This window comes from Salmo salar, chromosome 19 (genome assembly GCF_965601325.2).
Source record: "Salmo salar chromosome 19, fSalSal1, whole genome shotgun sequence".
NCBI classification, from domain to species: domain Eukaryota; kingdom Metazoa; phylum Chordata; class Actinopteri; order Salmoniformes; family Salmonidae; genus Salmo; species Salmo salar.
In genome coordinates, this window is record NC_138309.1 from 66,089,744 (window position 1) to 66,100,000 (window position 10,257).

Below are 10,257 nucleotides of genomic sequence, written 5' to 3' on the forward strand. Positions count from 1 at the left end.
GAATGCCGGATATTTACTCTAAAACATCTATTTTTTCCTCTCCGTTGTCAAGAGGTGGGTTGCTAAAATGTTTTGCTCGCAAGGTGGGGGCCCCAACAAAATATTGCTTAGGGCCCCCAAAAGGCTAGGGCCCCCAAAAGGCTCTGATGGCATGTCTGAGTATGGATGTGGGTACTCAGACCCACGAGCCACTGCAGCCCCTTATGATGAGTCCACCCCATCAAAGTTGCCCATCCTGCTCTAATTGGTTTGAAAAGGTTGAAATTGGATTGTTTAGTTTTTGTGTATTATGTTTGAAATGTATATTTAAGAAATGGTGTAGAAATAGATTGAGGTTAGTCTAGCATTATTGTGTAATAGCCTAATTCTGAAAAATGTGACATTCCAATGTCTTGCCGTAGTAGGCTAGTGGAAAGCCATAGACATATTATGTGTTATTTTTAATTCTGTGTGGGAAAACGCTGTCGACTAACTAACCCTGCTGTGCCTGTAGGAAACAATGAAGTTAAGCAGTTGACTCAATTATCATCTCCCACTAGCATGCATCATACACCACACACAAATACGCATCAACAACACCACACACACACACACAGCCTATATTTTCCATACAGTGAGCTTGTTTGTGCTTCATTTTCCCCAAAAGACTAGGGATATGAATTGTCAGTTGTTTTGGTACAAACATGTTTATCTAATATTTCACAACATCAAAGAATCTCATGTTTATGAATTCGTTAATGAATCTCATTCTCTAGCTAATTCAGATTTTTTTTTGCCACCCCTCAAAACTTTTTCTTAAAATGTTTCCCTTCACTTTTATGTCTATGTGGTCTGACTTTGTTTCATATACAGTGCAGGGCAATTCCAACGAAACAGAGTGATGCTGAAACTCCCATTTTCACCAAAAAATGTATGCCAAGCAAAAACCATTAATTGCAAAGTTTAAAAAACCATACACCTATATGCAGAAGTCTACTTTTAATAATTGCCACTGAAACACAAGTTGCTCTGGATAAGAGTGTCTGCTAAAGGAATAAAATGTAATTTACTTGAGGAACAGTACAGATGCCAAGCTTTGGTAACAGAATGACAATCAAGCTAGTTGTCTTGATTTACTGTGTTATGTCATTCTCTCTGGCATCAAAAGTTTAAATAGTGTTGATAGGGGACAGAATGCATTCGGATCATCACATAATTGGCATATATATTACTCTTACAGAATGTCCACGTGGGCGAGGATATTGGAAATGTAATCAAAGCCTATTGGATGATAACTTGTTTTTAACTAGGACAGAATCATTTATAACTGACTTTTTCCGACATAACATATCAGCAGCAGATCCCCTTATTGTATGGGACACTTTTAAATGTGCCTTTAGAGGCCATGCAATTCAGTACTCATCTATAAAACAAAAGCAATTTAGGTTAAGAGTCCATATTAACAAAGGAAATTGAAGGACTAACAGTACAAATAGACAGTAATAAAAACTGTACCATAAAGGCACAGAATAAGAAAAACAAAAAGAAATGGAGGAACTTATTCAAGAAAGATCCAGTGTAATATATTATACAAATAAAGTGAACTGGATGGAATATGAAAAATAATTTGGTGCATTTTTCCCCAATCTTCTACATAGAAATTCTTTCAAATTTTTTTTTTATTGAAACTTGTTACAAATGATGGAATCACTCATGATTCACCGAACAATATTTTGAAAGAGGAAGTAAAGTACTTTAAGAATATGGTTTTGTTTCAGTCTCCTCCATCTCCACTAACCAAAGCTGAAATTGTATGGATTTTTTTACCTCTTAATAATGTAAAATTAACATCTGTATAGAAAGACTCATGGAGATTTTGGAGAATCTCTTATAAAAATGGGTTAAAGTTGTATAGTAACCCTAGGTGTAAAATAGTAAATAATGGCTACATCTCAGAAAGTTTTAAACTGTCAATAGGAGTAAAACAAGGTTGTCCACTATCGGCATATCTATTTATTATTTCCATTGAAATGTTAACTGTTCAAATTAGATCCAACAATAATATTAAGGGATTAGAAATCTGTGGCTTAAAAACAAAGGTGCCATTGTATGCTGATGATTCATGTTTTCTTTTAAAACCACAATTTGAATCCCTCCACAGCCTCATTGAGGATCTAGATACTTTTTCCAACCTCTCTGGATTAAAACCAAATTATAATAAATGTACTATATTAAGTATTGGATTACTAAAAAAATTCAACTTTTACATTACCGTTTAGTTTAACAATAAAATGGTCTGACGGGTGTGGACATACTCGGTAACATATCCCGAAAGAAAGAAATGATCTCACTCCAATACATGTTCATACACTGCTCAAAAAATAAAGGGAACACTTAAACAACACAATGTAAGTCCAAGTCAATCACACTTCTGTGAAATCAAACTGTCCACTTAGGAAGCAACACTGATTGACAATACATTTCACATGCTGTTGTGCAAATGGAATAGACAACAGGTGGAAATTATAGGCAATTAGCAAGACAACCCCAATAAAGGAGTGGTTCTGCAGGTGGGGACCACAGACCACTTCTCAGTTCCTATGCTTCCTGGCTGATGTTTTGGTCACTTTTGAATGCTGGCGGTGCTTTCACTCTAGTGGTAGCATGAAACGGAGTCTACAACCCACACAAGTGGCTCAGGTAGTGCAGCTCATCCAGGATGGCACATCAATGCGAGCTGTGGCAAGAAGGTTTGCTGTGTCTGTCAGCGTAGTGTCCAGAGCATGGAGGCGCTACCAGGAGACAGGCCAGTACATCAGGAGACGTGGAGGAGGCCGTAGGAGGGCAACAACCCAGCAGCAGGACCGCTACCTCCGCCTTTGTGCAAGGAGGAGCAGGAGAAGCACTGCCAGAGCCCTGCAAAATGACCTCCAGCAGGCCACAAATGTGCATGTGTCTGCTCAAACAGTCAGAAACAGACTCCATGAGGGTGGTATGAGGGCCCGACGTCCACAGGTGGGGGTTGTGCTTACAGCCCAACACCGTGCAGGACGTTTGGCATTTGCCAGAGAACACCAAGATTGGCAAATTCGCCACTGGCGCCCTGTGCTCTTCACAGATGAAAGCAGGTTCACACTGAGCACATGTGACAGACGTGACAAAGTCTGGAGACGCCGTGGAGAACGTTCTGCTGCCTGCAACATCCTCCAGCATGACCGGTTTGGTGGTGGGTCAGTCATGGTGTGGGGTGGCATTTCTTTGGGGGGCCGCACAGCCCTCCATGTGCTCGCCAGAGGTAGCCGGACTGCCATTAGGTACCGAGATGAGATCCTCAGACCCCTTGTGAGACCATATGCTGGTGCGGTTGGCCCTGGGTTCCTCCTAATGCAAGACAATGCTAGACCTCATGTGGCTGGAGTGTGTCAGCAGTTCCTGCAAGAGGAAGGCATTGATGCTATGGACTGGCCCGCCCGTTCCCCAGACCTGAATCCAATTAAGCACATCTGGGACATCACGTAGCGCTCCATCCACCAACGCCACGTTGCACCACAGACTGTCCAGGAGTTGGTGGATGCTTTAGTCCAGGTCTGGGAGGAGATCCCTCAGGAGACCATCCGCCACCTCATCAGGAGCATGCCCAGGCATTGTAGGGAGGTCATACAGGCACGTGGAGGCCAAACACACTACTGAGCCTCATTTTGACTTGTTTTAAGGACATTACATCAAAGTTGGATCAGCCTGTAGTGTGGTTTTCCACTTTTATTTTGAGTGTGACTCCAAATCCAGACCTCCATGTGTTGATAAATTGGATTTCCATTGATTATTTTTGTGTGATTTTGTTGTCAGCACATTCAACTATGTAAAGAAAAAAGTATTTAATAAGATTATTTCTTTAATTCAGATCTAGGATGTGTTGTTTAAGTGTACCCTTTATTTTTTTGAGCAGTATAGAAAGTTAGCAAAAATAGATGAGATCTTTCTACCATGGAAAAGAAAATACCTGTCTATTTGTGGAAAAATCACCCTGATTAACTCTTTAGTCATATCACAGTTTATCTATTTGCTTATAGTTTGGCTTACACCTAGTGACCTGCTTTTTTCATTATATGAACAAAAAATATTCCATTTTATTTGGAATGGCAAGCCAGACAAAATTTAAAAGGGCCTATTTATATAATGAAAATGAGTTCGGAGGGCAGAAATGATTAAATATTAAAGCATTAGACCTCTCACTAAAGGCATCAGTCATACAAAAGTTATACTTAAATCCGAATGGGTTCTCTAGCAAATAAGTTAGAATGTTTCACCCCATGTTTTCGGGTTATTTGAAAAGGAAATAATCTCCAAAATATCGTTATTTCTTAAACAAGCCTGAGAAAGTTGGTTGCAATTTCAGTTTAATCCACCAGAAAATACAGAACAAATAATACAACAAAAATTGTGGTTAATCTCAAATATACTAATTGATTAAAAAAACGTATTTTTCAATAATAATTTCAAAAAACTTATAATCCTTTTGTAAATAATATCATAAATAGGACTGGTGGAATTATGTCTGCTCTACCCAAAATTACAATCAACTAATTACAGCATTACCTCAAAAATAGAAGAGGTAAGTGGAACGGGGAAAAAGTAAGGAATTTGTCTGTCGGCCCTGCATGAAAGACCAAAAATGGTTAAAGGAAAATTGTGATAAATAAAAATATATAACAGTTTTATTTAAGGACCAAAAAGTTGACAGCTCTGCCATATAAATTAAAAAATAGTTGGGAAGAGATTTTTGATGCACCAATTCCATGGCACATGGTTAATGAATTGACACACAAAATGGCTCTGGATTCAAAACTTTTTCAATTTAAATTATTATACAAAATTCTTGCAACCAATAGAATGTTATATATATGGGGGATACAATCTTCCCAGCTCTGCAGATTTTGCTGTGAGGAAGCAGTCATTAGATCATTTGTATTGGTAATGTCATATGTAGCTCGTTTTTGGTCATAGGTCCACCAATGGCTGAAGAATTGCAACGTTTACCTAGAACTAATGCTGCAGCAAAAATGTTTCTTTAATTTACAATCTGTAGAAGCTATGAGAATAGAAAGGTTCCATACTTTTGTTAAGCATCATGCACAGTTGAAAAAATATATGAAAAATAGAAATCCAAAATGGATGGTATTAAGAGATATATGGGAGGGGTTGAATGGAGATGAAGGGTGGGACTAATAACAGCAAGATAACACATGTAAAACATACAGGTTCTGTAAAATGTATATCGGTTCAGAAATTTTGTGAAATAGCACAGTTACAAATAGAAATCAAACTGGATGGACATCAGAAATAGAGGAAGGCCAGGACTAAATACAAACAAAATATAAATATTGTAAAATAGATTGCCTGTAAAATGTGTATGGTATGTATAAACTGAAGGTAGAATCCTAAGTGTAATTGTTTATTATTTTACTCAAATTGGAGGAGGGGTGGTAGGGTTTGCAGTGAATAATAAAGGTTTATTCAAACAAAAAAAGTGTGTGTATGTATGTGTGTATATACAGTTGAGGTCGGAAGTTTACATACACTTAGGTTGGAGTCATTAAAACTCATTTTTACAACCACTCCACAAATTTCTGGTTAACAGACTATTAACAAACTATTCATTTCTGTTTAACAAACTGGTTAACAAACTACAAATTTCTGGTTAACAAAATTCCGGCTGAGAGTCAGACTCGGCCGACGTCAGTATTACTTATGGCTAGGATGCGGAATTGAACTCGGGCCGATTCCGGTGTGAGTTATCTGGCCCAAATGTATTACTTGGGGCTCTGGCCGATTGGGACTACTCTCTGGCAGATGATTACATGGGCTGCTTTATATAATTAATATTTCATTATTTATTTTAACATATTTTCTCATAGTTTCTGTGATCAAAAAATACAATTAACATTTAAATAAACTTCTTTAAGAGTCCTGTTTAAGTTGTATTTTGATACTTTGTGCAAGGCAATTGATAAGCATTAAAAACTTTGTGGATGGAGCCTTCCTGTGTAAGACACTGCATCGCTACAGATGCTGGTTCAAGACCTGTGCCGGTCGCGACCGGGAGAACCATGAGGCGTCGCACAATTGGCCCAGCGTCGTCCGAGTTAGGGGAGGGTTTGGCCAGGCGGGATTTCCTTGTCCCATCGTGCTGTAGCGACTCCTGTGGCGGGCCAGGCGCATGCACGCTGACACGGTCATCAGGTATATGGTGTTTCCTCCGACACAAAATATTTTTTTTGTGGATAGGTATAATTTGTATGTATAATAGTAATATTTAAATTACTAAACCGGGTAATTTTGTATATATTTCTTTACATTTTCATCGGGCTGCTTCTGGGGGGATTCTGGTAAGATGCTGGCAAATTTGTCTGAATTCCGGTAGACGGAAACGGCCCGATGTACTTGGGCCGATTCTGGGCAGTTATTAATTTTGAATCCGAGCCGAGTCCAACACCCGATTCTGGGCCGATTCCTCATTGCTCGCTGGGTTGGTCTCTGTAGTTTTAAGGAAATTTTATGGAAAACAAAATAGAAAAAGGTGTTATGGGGAGGCGTCGGGCCAAACAATGCCATTTACCTGTGATTGTATTCAGCACATAGCACTGCCTTATTGCTAAATTGTATTGATACAGTGTGCTGCAGGTTAAATTATACGTTGTGGCCATAGGTATTTGTCAAGAGTTTTTGTCTTTGGTCTTTATCTAGGATTAAGGGGCAAAAAAAAGGGTGGTTGAGATGATGAGTGGCTAGTAATGTAATGTTAACTAACTGGTCATGCCTAGTAATGTGTTGCACTAATTTAGCGTATGTGTAAGTGCTATGACATTTTTTTCCATGTAATCTTATTCATTGTGAACTAAAGGTAAGACTGATCCTAAATCAGCTCTCCTACTCTGAGATGCTTGATACATAAAGGCCCCTGAGTTAAAAAATTACACTCATCACACTCATATCATAAACTTTCTGAAAAATAAAGTTTGGAATCTGGTTTAAACCAGTTTAGACCGCCACAGACAGTTGGTTTGAGTGGGAGGAATGAGTTCTCATTGACCATTCGTCCTTGAGGAGAGATTTCCATTAGCTTACACACACACACACACCACACACACACACACACACACACACACACACACACACACACACACACACACACACACACACACACACACACACACACACACACACACACACACACCAAGGGACGTTTATATTGTGTTGTGGGGTGGGTGGGATAGGGACTCGTTCAGCTCTGAAGAGGCTGTGGTTTTTGATGGAGTCGGTCAAATTGGGTCACTATGAAGTTTATCTTATTATGAGAGCTGGGTTTATAGAAGTGTGTGTGGGTGCAATGTGACTCGATGGGCATATATCTAATTACTTGAAAATCATGTAATTATAGAAATCAACTGTGTGTGTTTGTACACTCTTTGTGCGTGCATGTGCCTCGTGCACGTATTTATGAACACTTTTTCATCTCCTTGCTGGAATGTAATGTCTGCAAACCATATTCTGAATCTGTAATACCATTCGACATGACAGTAGCTTATATCACAGCAATAAACCCGTTTATTGTCAGACATAGATTTTAGAAACACTTCTGTGCCCTGGGGTTGAGTGAGTGAGTGAGTGAGAGCCCCCACAAAATCACCTTTATAATAAAGCATTGCATGCATCTATGCAGACTAAGAATGCAATACAGTTCCTAATGTAATGAGTAGCCTAAGCATAGGACAAGATTCGGTAACAGTATCACTGCAGCCAAGTTGATTTAACTCATGGATTTTTGTAAAATAAAAGCCCATTTTGAAGAGCGTGCACATTTCTTTGTACTGCATAATTGCATCTTGTGTGTGTGAGGGAGAGAGAGAAAATGAAGGGAATGTTGTAACTAAATTAGTAAAACAAGATTGTTCCTAATAAAACGGAGCACAAAAAAAAAAACTGTTTCAGGACCATAGACAGCTATGCAAGCCATCGCAGAGAAAAGCGCTCACCTTGATCCAGCAGCACCGGGGCCGCGCCCTGTGTTGCTTGTTAGTGGACTAGCGTGTTTGACATGGGCCGGAGCAGGCATGCGAGCCGAGTACGAGAGAGTGCCATGTTCCTAATTTGATATTGTTCCCACTTGCCAAGTATAGAATTGTAAACTAATAGAAAATAGAAGTGGGAAACTATTGCAAGCACTGCTCCAGATCACTTGATATCCACGACAAGGGGAATAGGGGGAGAGGGAAGGAGAGGGAAAGGGAAGGAGACAGAGATCTGACTCAACTCAAACTAAACTTTTATCGTATAGCAGAGCTTGTTTGACTCCAAACCCCCACAATTTAATAGATAAGAGCATAAATCATGAGCGCACCACTTACAAAACAGAGCTGAGAGCTCTCCATGCAGAATCGGGCCTGTGCCACCCAACTAAATCCAGCAAAGTGGACTCACTTAACAGCAGAACCTCCCACCAAAGCACACAATCATTAGAAATAATTGCTCAACAAACCACAACACAGCACAACACAACTGCGTTCAAGAAGAGAAAAAGCACAGTTGACTAGTTTCAGTAGCAAACACAATTCTATTCACAAGCTATTGTTCACATGATAGCCAACACATTAACATTTTGTAACACAACAAAAACCAATTAATACATCCCCAAAACGCATTGAATGAAGAATTTTAACTGCAGTGCGGCAGCTTATTGAGCCATTGGTCTTGTCACGTGCTGCAGGGCCATGCGCTCCCAACATGTGTAGTTGGAGCAGCAGGCGCACCCTGTGTCTAGCTGCATGGGCAGGTGAAGGGAGTCAATGGACTGTGCATCCAGTTGAGTTGTGCTTCCTTTGGCTGGGTCAATGTTGGTTTTCTCTCGTCTTGCTTATATCCCTGGCCCGTCCTGGTCGAATCTTCTTGTTATGTTCTGTTAATTACTGATGTCCCCTTTAAGAATGGAGCACCCTTGGTCATGCGCAGTGTTCTATGTTGTTCTGGTACTAACTCGTCTTTAGTAAATGTGAAGCTCCGGTTCACTTCCTTTTATTCAGAGTCTTTCTTCTTATATAAATAAGTAATAAGAGCTAAGAGACTACAATGGCGACGAGGATGATTACCTGCAGTGTGCATCACGAATGCCGATGGAGCTCATAGGAAAGGAGGAATATTTTGACCCTGTAGCACAACAGCTAGCAAACAGCTAGCGACCCTGAACTGCCAGTGCAGTTGACTTGTGATGGGTTCCCTTATGGCTTAGGGGCCGTCCTTTCACACACACTGAAAGATGGGTCAGAGAGTCCAGTTGCATTTGCGTAATGAACATTGAATGATGCAGAGAAGAACTAATCACAAATCCACAAAGAAACAGTGGCGCTAGTGTGAAGTGTCAAAAAATTCCATGTATACCTACAGTTGAAGTCGGAAGTTTACATACACCTTTGCCAAATACATTTAAACTCAGTTTTTCACAATTCCTGACATTTAATCCTAGTAAAAATTCAAGCAAAGAGGCACTGAGTTTGAAGGTAGGCCTTGAAATACATCCACAGGTTCACCTCTAATAGGCTAAATGACATCATTTGAGTCAATCAGAAGCTTCTATAGCCATGACATAATTTTCTGGAATTTTCCAAGCTGTTTAAAGGCACAGTCAACTTACTGTATGCAAATTTCTGACCCACTGGAATTGTGATACAGTGAATGATAAGTGAAATAATATGTCTGTAAACAATTGTTGGAAAAATAACTTGTCATGCACAAAGCAGATGTCCTAACCGACTTGCCAAAACTATAGTTTGTTAACAATAAATTTGTGGTTGAAAAACGAGTTTTAATGACTCCAACCTAAATGTATGTAAACTTCCGACTTCAACTGTCTGTATGCGTATATACAGTACCAGTCAAAAGTTTGGACACCTACTAATTCAAGGGGTTTTCTTTATTTTTACTATTTCTATGTTGTAGAATAATAGTGAAGACATCAACACTATGAAATAACACATATTTCATGTAGTAACCACAAAGGTGTTAAACAAATCAAAATATATTTTAGATTTTAGGTTCCTCAAATTAGACACCCTAAACACTCTTGGCATTCTCTCAACCGGCTTAATGAGGTAGTCACCTGGAATGTATTTCAATTAACAAGTGTGCCTTGGTAAAAGTACATTTGTGGAATTTATTTCCTTCTTAATGCGTTTCAGCCAATCAGTTGTGCTGTGACAAGGTAGGGGGGGGGTATACAGAAGACAG